Below are 15,526 nucleotides of genomic sequence, written 5' to 3' on the forward strand. Positions count from 1 at the left end.
GTGCAAAAAACAAAAACCAAAAATTTTTTTACTGTATTGAAGCGAAAAAGAAGTGTAACTGAGCAAAAGTTAAGTGACGATAAAAAAAAATTTGCAAGCATGCCATTCTACACACGCAGTGGCAAAGAGAGAATGAGGCCTTCACCTTTGGCTATTAGTGGCAGATCCCAAAAAGTTACCCAGCCTACAATTGGTGCACAACTACTGTTACGCGTCAAAGCCGAGCTGCAAGATAACAGTGAGGCATTACAGGAGAATATTTGCTCTGATTCACAAATGACAACAATCCCTGTGGAGAGTCCATCCAACAGTGGGATGTCTAATCGTGAGCATTCTGCTGATGTGTGCCTTAATAGCCCAAGTGTTGCCGGTGATACCCAAATTGAGGATGCCACTTTGGAATTAGAAGAGGATGAGGGGGAGATTTGTGTAGGCAACGAGGGCGCTAATGATGATGTTGATGATTATGATGCAGACAGATACCAAATTGCCTTTCTCAATTTCTATTTATATTCTAGATTATATAACGGCTGAATAGTTTTCTATTTTACTCCTAGTGGAGAGAGGATCTGATGCAGACAGATACCAAACTGCCTTTGTCCATTTCAATTTATATTGTACAGTATATAACGGCTGAATTTATTAGTATTTTATACAAATGGAGGGGGGCCTAGAGAGACAGAAACCAAACTGTCTTTCTCCATGTCAATTAATATTGTACAGTCTATAATGGCTGAATTTTTTAGTATTTTATTCAAGTGGAGGGGGGCCTAGAGAGACAGAAACCAAACTGGCTTTCTCCATGTCAATTAATATTGTACAGTCTATAATGGCTGAATTTTTGGGTATTTTATACAAGTGGAGGGGGGCCTAGAGAGACAGAAACCAAACTGGCTTTTTCCATTTCTTTACATATTTAATTATAAGTGTAGGGTGTAATATACATTCAAAGACGATGGCTGCATTGCCAATATGCATAGATGGAGTTTTGTTTTGTGTGTAGAATAGGCCTACCAACGAAGAATTAAACTGTTTTTTTGGATGATTTATTACCTCAACAATTAGATTACTTGTCTCTAAAACAGTTGGAGCACTAAATTGGGTTAATTTAGGCCCAAAAACATGGATTTTCCAAAAAAATAGCAAAACAAAACCAAAACCAAAACCAAAACCAAAACCAAAACACGCAATGGCAGTTTTGCAAAACCAAAACACAACGGTAATCCAGATCCAAAACCGAATCCAAAACCAAAACACGGGGGTCAGTGACCATCTCTAGTATGAACCCACTTCAAGGTTCAATGTGCTGTGTATTCAGAGACGCTCCCCTGCTGTTGTAACACATGGCTATTTGAGTTACTGTTGTCTTCCTGTCAGCTTGAACCAGTCTGGCCATTCTTCTCTGACCTTTCTCATTAACACAGTGTTGTCGCCCACAGAGCTGCCACTCACTGGATGTTTTTGATTGGCTCACTGTTCTCTGGAAACCCTAAAGTCTGTTGTGTGTGAAAATTCAAGCAGTTTCTGAGATACTCAAACTGCGCTGTATGGCACCAACAATCATTCCATGGTTAAAGTCAGTTAGATCAAATTTCTTCCCCTTTCTGCTGTCTGCTCTGAACAACATTGAATCTCTTGACCACAGCTGCATGCTTTTATGCACTCTGTACCTAATAAAGTGGTCACTGAGTGTATGTTGATGTAGGACTTGCATACAAAGAGCTACCCTTAACGTAGGGTGCAAGATTAAATGTTTTCATCAAAATATCTAAAAAATGTCTAAAAACAAGGGACAGCTAATACCTCATGTTTTTATTTTTCTAGATACACACTGATATGCAGTGGTAAGGACAAGTGCTGACAACAACTGTGTTTTTGTCTAGTACACATATAGAGCATGTACATTACCATGCATATATATGACCAGATTTTAATCATGTATAAAAAGCATACTATTGAGAGGTTTGGTGACTCAGTGGTTAGGATTGCTACCTCACAGCGATGGTGCCATGTTTTCGACACCAGCCAGGGCCATGTCTGTGTGCAGTTTGTATGTTCTCCCATGTTTGTCTGGATTTCCTATGACTATTCTGGTTCCCTCACACAGTCCAAAAACAAACTGGAAGGTTAATTGATTTCTGACAAAATTGGACCTGTGTATTTGGTAGAGAATTTCGACTATCATCTCCAATGGGGCAGAGACTGATGTAGATGATTATTTAGGCCAGCAACTGAGTGTGACCAAGATGGCTGCCTCATCTTCTGCAAAATAGGCCACTGAGTTCTATTGGGAGATAAGCGCTTTAGAAATAACACAAGGATACAATGATTATTGTTATTTTCACTTTGGTCAAGTGAGTGTCACATGTAGAGTTTTAGAAAGAGTAGGAAAAGAGACTTTAAAATTGTAAAAGAAAAAGTAATTAGAGGAGATAATGGAGTGGGGAGAAGATGAGAGGATGGGGAAGAAACAGGAGGTCAGTTCCCCTTCCAACCTGAGCAGTGGGTCCTCAAAGTGCCCTTCATAGACATCCTTACAAAAGCCAAGCTGTCCTTGTATACCAGAATTCCAGTACTGTGTCCTGGAGTGTAGCCAGATCCGGTGCTGGGCTCTCCAGGGCCAGTGCTGGGCTCTCCAGCGCCCAACTGCTCCTTCACTGCGCATGCACTAATACTATACTTTTTCAGAGACCCACTCTATGTAGAGTGGGGACTTGGATACAAGGGGGGCGTCCACCTTCTGATGCTGGTCTAAAACGTAGCTTTCAATTCTTCCATTGCTATAATCCACCATCGTTTTTCTTTTACTTTCCAGTCTTGTGAGGATTTACTGTATTTATATATATATATATATTTATATTACAATAGAAACAGTAGGAGTAAAAGCGGTATAGCATACCACCATATACACCCCACTTCCGCCACTATATATATTATTGAAGATTTTTGAGAACATTCTTTGCTTCATTCACATTTTCCTGCACATGGAAAGATTAGAATACACAGACGTATTGATGATATATAAGACTTCTGTTACTCTCCTTTTTATTTTGTAACCATTTTTCTATTTTGATGTATGTCATGTTTATAATCTTTCTTTTCCATGTATACAAAAAAGCGTTGAACTTTTTTGACTTCTTAGTTTTTATTGGTTTTTAAATAATAGGAAGGGTACATAAAAAAAAAAGTGAGGCGTGGGGCAAGGGTAGGGATACAGAGGTATGGCTATACAGGAATCACAAAAGATAATATCAGTGATTAGACTACGCTTTCGTAATAATAATAAGAAGAGATACCAGTATCACTGTCAACAGCGCAATATACATTGAAATGTATAAAGGTGCCCCATCCCCCTGAGTGTAAGTTAAAAACTGTAGTCAATGCGTCTTTGATACGGTCAACAAATGTATCTTATCTGTTTAGCACATTTACTGCTCTCCGTCAGCCTGGACTTGTGCTACAAACTATTTATCACATAGCCACATTGTTTTAAAGGCTTTCTTGTATAGCTCACACTTTTAAGTCTGTTCTTGTATACGGGTGCAACAGATAAGTGTTAGGGTTCATCATCATTTATTTATATAGCGCCACTAATGCCGCAGCGCTGTACAGAGAACTCATTCACATCAGTCCCTGCCCCATTGGAGCTTACAATCTAAATTCCCTAATATAGACACACAGACACTAGGGTCAGTTTTGATAGCAGCCAATAAACCTACCAGTATGTTTTTTGAGTGTGGGAGGAAACCCACGCAAACAAGGGGAGAACATACAAACTCCACACAGATAAGGCCATGGTTGGGAATCATGACCCCAGTGCTGTGAGGCAGAAGTGCTAACCACTAGGCCACTGTGCTGCCCAGGGTTAAATGACACAAAGACCCTAGTCATACAACAATGGCATTGTGCATCATGCTACTAAAAATCCCCCTGTTGAGATATGGGTGCAGGTAAAGAAATGAGCCACAAATGAAACCATTTAACAAATACTAATTCTAATTCATTGTCCGAATGGATCATCGGAGTAAATGCTCCAGCTGGCTAATAACTGTACATTCCTGATCGATGTTACAAGTGCTTTGACGATTTAAATTGGAAGCAAGTCACAGTATTGAGCCATGAATCATTTCATTACAAAGAGGAAAACTCTGATGAATCTAAATATAAATCACAGGTTTCATAATGCTGCTTAAATTCAAAGTACCACTAAACTCAAATACAATTCTATTTACAGTACACATTGTAAAACAGCTACTAGTAACATTTCTAAACAAATAGGTAAATGTTTTGAAAACATATACACATATTTCAAAGTTGTGACCAAGTATTTTTTACTTTGCATACTTGATTGTGAAGCCCACTGATGGACACAGCAGATACCCATGATAGCAGATAATTGAGGGCAATACCTTGAGCTCACAGTTCACATAACATAAAATATTTTAAATTGTGTCGTTAAACCAGGATTTTTGCATGTAGGTGTAGGTTTATTTTCTAAGGCTCCACAAAATATGCAGTGCCTTAGACCGCAAATGATGACAAACACATTTAGAAAAACAGCAACTTCATACATAAGGATGCAATACTAAAGTGGACCCTGTTCCAAGAAGCTTATCATCTAATTAGTTTTTTTTGAGACCGGTAAGGTAAAAAGTGAACTTTACCGTTTAAATTACAGTAGGTGCCGTCGGGACTGGACTTTGCAACAAAGCTAACAATCAAAAGCATATGTGTGTATATAATATATATATATATATATATATATATATATATAAATAATTTGACCTACATTCATTTTATGTTTAGTGGCTCTTTGAAAGTCTTATAACTAACAGGTTTGCCTGTTTTGTTGTTCTGCAGCCCATTTTATTTTTAAGAACTACTACTTATTCATTGACAAGACGTTTAGCTTATTTTTCAATAAATTGCTTTTATAATTGCAATTATATAACAAAGACTATGAGGTTTTGAAATCCTGTAGAATGTAAGCTCAGTATCCTATGTCTCATGCCTGTCACCCTCATGCAACCCTGATGTCATGTCTCAAGTTACATCTTCTGCTGTTGGTTTGTTTACTCACACACTAGGAATTCGTACCAGTATCCATGCTAGATGTATTAACAGCACATGACTATCCATGTACGTGTTATTCTTAATTGTATTCATTTCTCTGTTGTTATGTTTATTATATTCATATATGTCATATATATGTATGTCATATGTATGTCATATCTGTAAGATGATTTACAGGCGCTAAGGAATCTGTGGCTTCCTATAAATAAACAATGAAGAGGATGATGATCTGAAAAAATGACAAAATGTAATTATCTTTTATAAGACCTATCTGAAAATTTAATATTTTGTCTGATCCTCTTTTTTTCTTGTTATAAGATCTTTTTATAATTTATTTTTAACTTGTGACACTATAGTCATTTAATAAACCTAATAGTGGTCTTGTGTTAAATAAAGGCATTAGCCATAGATTGTAAGCTTGCGAGCAAGGCCTTCTTACTGCTTTGTCTGTATTACCTAGTATTCTTTATTATTGTGTTTGTCCCCAATTGTAAAGCGGCATTTGCTGGCGATGTATAAATAAATGATGATGATGATGATAATTAGAAAGCAACGCAGCCGTTGCGATGATGTTGTAAACCAACATTCCGATTTGAAAAGAGAGAACTGTATGTGACATTTTTTACCAGAAAGTCAGGGACAATCCATGTACAGGACACAACAGCCAGCTGGCAAGATCTTAGCACAAGTTTGTACAGAGAGAGCTTTCATAGGAGGTCCTCTCTCCCTTGGCTCCGTCCTGGCTGAAGCAGCTTGCTGTGGCTGAGGGTGAAAGCCAGATCCACTGAACTCACTCTCGTCATGACTGGCAATATGAAACTCACGCAGAAGGGAGCTTTAAAAAAAGCTCGTGCTGGAAGGCAAATTCCATGACTCTGCATATATTTAATCTCTGTGCAACTGCTGACATTGATTTAGCAAAAAGAAAGAGGTGCACTATGCTGTTGTAAAGTATCTCTTAACAAAATGGTGACGATAATAAAAACAAACGAATGTAAGTCCACCCTAGAACTAATACACTGAAAGGCAGACATTAGTTTCACTCATTCTTTCTGGGTCTAGGGCAAGCGATCTGTGGCTTGTTCTCTCTTTTTAAACTACTTCTCTACTACTTCTGTGGGCTGCCAAACCCTTGTGGAACTTATAATGGGGATTATGGAAAATTCATAGGTTACTCACACTTGGTAAGCAGGTGATTGGCTGCACCAGGGGAATAGCACAACCTTATCAGAGAGTGTGTCACTGACACACTCTCTGATAAGAGTTTGACGGCAGATAGCAACCACTTGGCCCGTCTAGTCTGTCCATATTTTAACCTATGGTAACCTCAAACCCTATTTGATCCTTAGGTCTTTGTAAGGATATTCTTATGTCTATCCCAAGCATGTTTAAACTGCTCTACTGTATTAGCCCCTACCACCTCTGATAGGAGACTACTCCTTTTTTCCACTACCCTTTCTGTGCAGAAATTTTTCTTGAAATGTCCTCTAAACCTACTTTCTTCCAGTCTCAGTGCATGTCCTCGTGTTCTAGTACTTCTCTTCCTCTGAAGAATGTTTCCCTCCTGTACCCTATTAAAACCCTTGATATATTTGAAAGTTTCTTTCATGTCCCCCCTTTCCCTTCTGTGCTCAGAACTATACATATTAATATCTTTTAGTCTTTCCGGGTAAGTTTTGTGCTGTAGGCCATGCACCATTTTAGTTGCCCTTCTTTGTACAGTCTCTAATATATTCATATCCTTCTGGAGAAATGGCCTCCAGAACTGAACACAGTATCTAGATGAGGCCGCACCAATGACCTATACAGTGACATTATTACTTTCTTCTGCTACTGCTTCCTCTCCCTATACAACCAAACATCTGACTTGTCTTCCTCATTCTTTGTTGCATTGCTTACCTGCCTTTAAGTCTCCTAGATCCCTTTCCTCCTCAATAGTTTCCATTATAGTGCCATTAATACTATATTTAGTATTTGGGTTTTTGAGACCCAAGTGCATAATTTTGCATTTTTTGGCATTAAACTCTAGTTGCCACACACTTGACATTCCTGTAGCTTGTCCCATAGATTGTAAGCTTGCGAGCAGGGCCCTCTTACCTCTCGGTATTGTTATATTACTGTGCTACATAATCTGCTGGTGCTATATAAATAAATGATGACGATGATAGATCATCAATCATTTGTTTTTCCCCTGTTGCATATATTTGTGCAATCTGCATAAAGTCATACTTTCCCTTCAATACCATTTGCAATATCTCCAATAAAGATATTAAAAACCACTGGTCCAAGTACAGATCATTGAGGTACTCCACTGGTAACCTTTCCCTGCTGTGAATGTACTCCATTTACTATAACTCTCTGTTTTCTATCTTGCAACCAAAATCTTTTCCATTCAACCATCTTAGAATCCATTCCAAGCTTTTGAGCTTATGTAACAGTCTACAATGTGGGACAGTGTCAAAGTCTTACTAAAGTCTAGATAAGCTACATCTACGCCCCCTCCCCTTGATCTATTGCTTTAGTCACCCAGTCAAAAAAGTCAATAAGCTTGGCCCGTAAACTCAGAGGTAAGCAGGCTAGAAACCGAATAAAAACTCTTCATGACTTTAGGGGAAATAAGATCCACAATCCCGCTGACATAGCAAATCAATTCGCTAAATTTTATGCTAGTTTATACAACCTTCGGGATGACAAAGACACGGTGCAGCCATCAGAATTGTCCATATCTACCTTTCTTCACCACCTTAGTCTCCCCTCGTTAGATCGTAATAGTCTGGAGCAGATTAATCTCCCTTGGTCTCAGCGGGAGATTGAGGAGATCATCAAGCGCCTCCCTAGAGATAAGGCCCCGGGTCCGGTTGGCTTTGTCAATGCTTTTTATACCACATTTCGGTCGGAGTTGGCCCCGCTTCTTACCAATCTTTATAATAATGTTTTGAGGGGGGGTAGTTTCCCAGCTGAGATGCTAGAAGCACAAATAACGATCCCCAAACCTGGTAAGGATCACTCCGATTGTAAGAACTATAGACCTATAGCACTACTTAACACCGACCTTAAAATTTATGTTAGGCTGATAGCTGACCGTCTGAACCCCTAGTTACCTTAGTTGATCCATCCGGACCAGGTGGGCTTTATATTAGGTCGCCAGGCATCAGATAATACACGGCGCATTCTAGATGTGGTGGACCTTTTGTCTGAGACAGGAGAGGAGATTGTTATGCTTTCCCTCGATGCAGGGAAGGCATTTGATAGGCTCCATTGGCTCTATATGAAAGAAGTTTTACTTAAATTTGGCATTCAGGGCAATATCTTACACTCTATATTAGCATTATATCAAGGACCTTCTGCAAGAGTATTTAGTAACGGTTTCCTATCTTCCCCTTTCCCCATTACTAATGGAACAAGGCGGGGGTGTCCCCTTTCTCCCCTGATGTTTGTTATGGCTATAGAACCATTAGCGCATACAATTAGGCAGGCTTCCAATTTTCCAGGCATTACTTTTCACTCCTATACACACAAACTATGTCTATTTGCGGATGATGTATTTCTGTTTGTTACCAGTCCGGAGACCTCGTTACCAGCCTTGAAAAGCATCCTGGATGACTACAGTTCGGCCTTGTTATATAAATTAAATATTACTAAATCTGAGGCCCTACCTATTAATATACCGCAATCCTCATTATCGTTTCTGCAAAAGAAATTTCTGTTTGTCTGGGTAAAGGACTCTTTGCCGTATCTGGGCATACATATTCCCCCTACCTTATCCACAGTATTTGAAACTAATTTCACTCCAATTTATCTACATCTTTCCTCCCTAACTAAGAATTGGCTTAACTTCGAGGTCTCCTGGCGGGGTCGTATAGCTGTTTTTAAAATGATGTTGTTACCGAAACTGATGTATATTTTTCGCACTATTCCCTATATTGTACCTAAACGATTGATGGCCCACTTCCATACGCTAATGATGTCATATGTGTGGAGGCAGAAACATCCCCTTCTCTCCTATAAACGTATGGCCCTATCTAAACAATGCGGGGGACTGATGCTCCCTAACTTAACCTGCTACCAGGAGGCTTGCATATTGAGCCAGCTGCGGGATTGGGTGCTCCCTCTTACCTCTAAGCCATGGGTGGATTTGGAGAGAGCCGTGTGCCCTAGTTACCCGTTGTTGGATCTTCTCTGGACACCCAGGCCAGCTCGACCATCTGTTGTATACAGGTTACGGTCCATATCGCATGCCATGCAAGTGTGGGATAGAATCATTGGGCTGCATGCCAACTTTGTACTCCCATCTCGTAACCTCTCTCTCCAGGCAGAGGGTCAACTCATTTCAGATTTGAATCTGGCTGCTTGGAAAGTTAGAGGCATTTCCTCAGTGTCAGACTTGTTTGCCCAAGGCCTCTTTCTTTCCTTTCCTCAGCTCCAAGACCGCTATAGCTTGCCATCCTCAGAGACATATAGATACTTGCAAATCAGTCACTGGGTCAGAACTGTCTCTAGGACCCCCTACTCACTTCGGTCCCATCGTCTGTCATAAATAGACTGACAAAGGGCAGTGGTAGAGGCGGAATAACATTTTGGTACCATTACATTTATTCCCTGATCCCCCCAACTAAAACTCCGGCACAAACCCAGTGGGAAACGGATTTGAATCTAATGCTCACTGAGCAACAATGGGAAAGAATTTTTGTAACTTCCCACCGTATGTCTAAGTGCATCAACCATACAGAGATGCAGGTCAAACCTCTCAACCGGCTGTACCTTACCCCGGAGCGGTTACACAGGTTCTGGCCAAGTCAATCAAAATTCTGTTGGCGCCAATGTGCCCAAATAGCCGATATTTTTCATGTCTTCTGGTCATGTCCAATGATTCAGCCACTCTGGGGCGAGGTATTTGCTTTGATCTCAGCTGTCCTAAAGACTCCTGTTGCTCCAGACCCAGCCCTGGCTCTTCTCCATGTCTACCCGACTTCCATTCCGAAGCACGATCGCTACCTCTTGGGCCACATATTAATAGCTGCTAGAGCAGCAATAGCACAAAACTGGAAGTCTCAAGCCCCCCCCTACCACTACCCGAATCATCTCTAAGCTACAGTACAGCTTTGAGATGGAAACAATAGATCTGCCCTATTCCTCATCTGCATCAGCTCCTATCATAAAATGGTTCAGGTGGCATGAATACATCGCAGATGGCCCCGGAGCTCCCCAAGATACTTCCGATTTCCCAACAGCTCACTCTCCAGCGGCCCTTATAGAATCTCCCCAGCCCACCGACTAGCTCTTATCCCCTGGTACCCCTCCCATGGTGGAGACATCTCCGGATGATCAAAATGAAGGCTGATATGTCTTGCTGTATCTCTCTGGGGTTATTTGTCTGTTTGTTTTTGATTGGATTGTTTTGTTTTATCCTATTATTTTTAAATGTGCATAGTTGATATTGTGTGCCTTATTTTAGTTTCAATTTTAATTGAGTGATTCCTTTCCCCCTGCGAGGGGATTCCCTATGTGCTTCCCTTTGTTTGTAATTTCTTTTCACCTTTCTTTTTTTCTGTACCCCATGTACCTTTGAAAAAAAGTTGAATAAAAATATTGATGCAAAAAAAAAAAAGTCAATAAGATTATTTTGACATAATATCCCCCCAGTAAATCCATGCTGTTTGGGATCCTGTAAGTTACTGGATTTTAGATATTCTACAACTCTTTCTTTTTGGAGTGTTTCCATCAATTTCCCTACTACTGATGTAAGGCTCACTGGTCTGTAGTTGCTTTCCTCTTCCTTGCTTTTGTGCAGTGGGACCACATTTGCTCTTTTCCAGTCCTCTGGAATTACTCCTGTAGCTAGTGACTGGTTGAATAATCCTGTTAGTGGTGTTACCAGCACCCTTTAAGGTTTTTTAGTACCATTGGATATATCCCATCTGGCTCAATTGATCTATACACTTTCAGAGTTCTGTGAGAAACTTCTCTGTAAATGTACTTGTATCTACCTAGTTTTTATAAGTATACTTGCAATTATCCGTGGTCCCTTCCCCGCTCTTTCTGTAATGAACACTGAGCAAACATAATTATTAACATGATCTGTCATTTATTTGTCTCCCTCAACAAGACTCTCACTCTGTCTTTAGTCTTATTATTCTTCCCTTTGTTTTTCACCTTTCACTTATACCTAAAAAAAAGTTTTGCCCCCTTTAGACAATCTCTATTATCACCTCAAAAGAACGCTATCCTAAAGAGTGACCTCATTTGCAAACAATGTATATATTTATTTGCCAAGTTGAGTAAAATCCGTGTGCCTATCCTTCTGAAATGCATAGTTCAAAGTTCCTGGTTCTTGGCAATGCCTAGTAAGACTATTCAACATTCTAAGTGATAATGAGATGACTGGTCACCTTTACAATAGAGTCTACTGGTAACTGCTGCGGGGGGTTCAGCAGCGCACGGAGGATTGTCGGGGGGGGGGGGGTTTCCCCAACCGGACACAAAAAAAAAAAAACCCACACAGTACCATGACAAAGCAGAATTACCAAAATAGTATTATATTTACTTTAGCAAACAAATTTCACATAAATCACATTATGCATACATGTACATATGGCACTGAACATGTAAAGACAGGGAATAAAAAGAAACCATGTTGTGGCTGGCTCATTTATAAATAACTTATTTGATACATTTATTTAAATTAATAGCACCATTTTATGTAATTGCAAATATACAGATTTTTTTAAAATTGTGTTGCATTTCGGTATAGGAAATGTATTTATTTCTGAGACTGTGCCAAGAGAGGAAATTGGATTTGTGTAACTCTTCTAAAGGAAGCCTCATGCTAATTAATTATTTTCATGTGAAGTGAACAACACAGCAGGAGGTCGTTACCTTAAGGTCCTGTGTAGGTTTTCTTCCTGTATCTTGGAACCTGTCTGAACAATGTAGACTCAGGATGCAAGTAATACAGGGAACTTAACACCCAGTTTTAAGAAATCAAGAGACTGGTGTAAATTTTGTTGACGCTTCAATGGCGTTAGCTCCACGGTTAAAGGATATATTACATCCTAATGGTAATTATTGAATGTGATTGATCAGTCTTTGCAGAGCCATCTAGGATCAGGGGGCGGTGTTACCCCCTGCTAACATGTGTGTCAGAAGGTGTATAATAAAGGCCTTGCTTGACCATGTAATGTATTATACCATCTGTACTTCTGGATATCACTAGTACCTCAACTAGTGTAAGTAGCTGTACTTTCAGGACTTCCTGAGCTAATAAACATCACTGCTTAAGGAATCTGCTTTGATGGCAACTTACCTGCCATAATTCCTGTGACCTACAGATTAGACCTAATATAATCCGTTATATGGCTGTTCTGAGGTTGGGACCCAGCGTCTAGTATCAATGCTTTGCCCGCTACACTTCAGCTCTGGCCAGTGTGATAGGCCAATGGGAACCGTCCACAGCAACCCTGATCTGAAGGCAAGATGTTAAGGGTACCAGCCAGGTCTACCAGCAACGAAGTACACTAGCAGCGAGAGTTACCCAGAAGGATGCGGTTCTAGGTGCCCCTAAGGAGCCTAGTGGTGACAGCAGCAAAAAGCCCCTCCTACTGCGGTTAGAGGGCGCATTTGGGATAAAGAAAAGGGGTTGGTAGCAAGGCAGGCCCAGCCTGTCCCCAGCAACACAACAGACAGGGTAGCATAGGAGGTCCATCCTGTCACACGTGTATTATACATGTATTACCCTCCCTTAGGATGTAAGCTCGAATGAGCAGGGCCCTCTTCCCTCCAGTCTCCATACCTGTTCTTCTGCTCCGTCTCTACTGTATCTGCCCTCCCGGAGTTTCTGAAGTACTGGTACTGTGTGTTTATTGTTCTGTACTGTTCTACCCTGTATAGTCTACTGTATAGTCTACTGTTTGTACTATGTGCGGCGCTGCGGAAACCTTGTGGCGCCCTACAAATAAACGATAATAATAATAATAATAATAATAATATAATATAAGAGTATATAGTAACATTCACTACTGAACAGAGCAGTATGGATTTCTATGTCACTTATATTCTAGATTGTTTTAAAATCAAAATAAGTATACATAAATGTTTAACATTATTTCTCTCTTCAGTAATAAATCCATGTGCTTCCACTTTGCTTTGTATAACAATACATAATAGCAGTGGTGCCGTTAATTACAGTGTCTGATTGCGTTAGTGGACTGAAACCAAAGTTGTGCAATTTTCAGGGACATTAAATATTTGTCTTTAGATGATGTCTCTGAAATGACTCTGCCTTTAAAGGGATACTATGTTTCAGACTATCCAAGCTTCAGGAAACATTATCAATTTATTTATAATAACAGAAACCACTTGTGATTGTGAATGCTCCGATGACAAATGAGAATGAAATGAATGTAGTGAGCCAGAAACATATCAAATAACATACATTCATTTTTAATCAACACAGAGAAAAGTAGTTTTTTTAACAATAAGATTAGAAAACATGTAGAATACTAAAAGAGTTAGTGTTGGCGGTTATAATTATTACTTTAAAGAAACGACTGTTTAATCATTTTCAAATATTTAAAGTTAGGTCTAATAATCTTTATATAAAGAAGTGTTGAAGCAGATAGGAAATCTGACAAATTTAAGGTCAGACATTAATTCATTTTTACAAGATATTGAACAAACTGAGAGGAGCTTTGGTTAGATTTTGTGTGTGTTAGCCTGGACTTGCAGTTAAACAACTGGATATGATTTGAGAAGTTTATTTAATGCTAATTGCTATGTAGCTATCTCACTTTGCTGGAAATGACAAGTCACATCATGGAAGATACAGAAATAGAATATAAACTCCATCACTCAACCTATGATGTCAGCAAAGTTGGGATTGTCTTGCCATTGGCCAGAGCATTGTGCCAAAGGTCCAATGTGGTCACTTACATGGATGGCCAGATTGTACCAGATCCATTTATTAGTATGCATTTTATACAGTGTGCTAAAAATTAGGCGCTCAAAAACCCTAAATATATTAAATTTTTTGTATTGTGAGACATAGATTCAGTTAGACCTGTATTAGACCTGAGGAACGTCCATGATACACCTGGCGGCGGAGATTCCTACTGTAATTGCCGTGTGTCACATCACCGGCAATTAAATCTCTCCCATATTGTTACTTTATGAATAAATTGGTTTGAAGTTTAAAATTTTATGTATTTTTCTGTCTTCATTATTTTTATTTAATATGTTTATTGTGCATATGTCTTTGTATGGCAATGAGGCAGCCATTTCTCTTATACACTTACAAATGTTTTTTCGGTATCTGACCATTCACAAACATATAGATAAAAGTGATTATTTTGCTTGTTATTATAATTATCTGTGTTATGTACTTTCCATATTTTATGTATACATATTCGAAACAGGTCCCAACATTCCAGGATCCATACAAGAATCCAGTACCAGGTTGGGAAAGCTGCAATAACAGGTAGGTGAGAGCAACACCATTTTAATACATAATATGTCATGTCTAAAGAGGCGGAGCCATATCCCATGTTGGCAATGCCCCCATAACTATGTGGCCACGCCCCCTTCCACGGCACGGCGGCGCACATCTCTTCTACTACTATGTGTGCAGGAGGGGGACCCAAAAAGTTGCTGTACCGGGGCCCCAAATTGCTCTTGGCAGCCCTGATTATTAGTGCGGATGGAAGATGAGCTCTCACTATCATTTTCCATCCATGTTTTTCAATATGGCCAATAATGTTTTGATCATATTTATCAGGTATTGTCCCTGCTATAGGGATGGTAACTTATATAGTAATAGATCCTTGTCTCCGCTAAGGCTGAACTTATTGGATACATACTGTGTCACTGTGGGATACATACTGGGTGTCAGGCGTCGTCCCCACACTTCCCCTAGATGTTGATGACAGACGCCTGCTCTCTCCCGCTGCTCGCGTCCCATTGCCTAGCTACAGAATGCTCTTCCTGGTTCTGCACGACCATGCTGCGTGCGCATGCGCAGTACTGTTCACACCCATTGCTAGGCATTGGAATGCTTGCTTCTGCCGTTGATCAGCTACATCTGATCTGCTCCCCTCCAATCAGGTCACTTCCCTTTATTTAAGGCACCTACTGTCAGTGTTCTGGTGCAGAGTATTGGTTCACACCAGCCCCAGTGTTCCTGTTACCTGTATCCTGCATCTGTGTTTTGCCTCCTGACCTTTGGCTTATTTTTGGACATTTCTCTCTCGTTTATCTCTAGTACTGCATTGCCTGTTCTGGTTTTGACCTTTGGCTTCTCTTTGACCATCCTCTGGATCATCCTTGTGTCCTTCGCTATTGGTTGGCCTTGACCCGGACCATTCCTTTTCACCACGCTACTGCACTGGTGACTAACTCGGAGAACCGCGACTTGAGCACCTCACACAGCCAAGTTCATACCTCCTTGCCGGGGTCCCTGGTG

This window comes from Mixophyes fleayi, chromosome 2 (genome assembly GCF_038048845.1).
Source record: "Mixophyes fleayi isolate aMixFle1 chromosome 2, aMixFle1.hap1, whole genome shotgun sequence".
Classification (NCBI taxonomy): Eukaryota; Metazoa; Chordata; class Amphibia; order Anura; family Limnodynastidae; genus Mixophyes; species Mixophyes fleayi.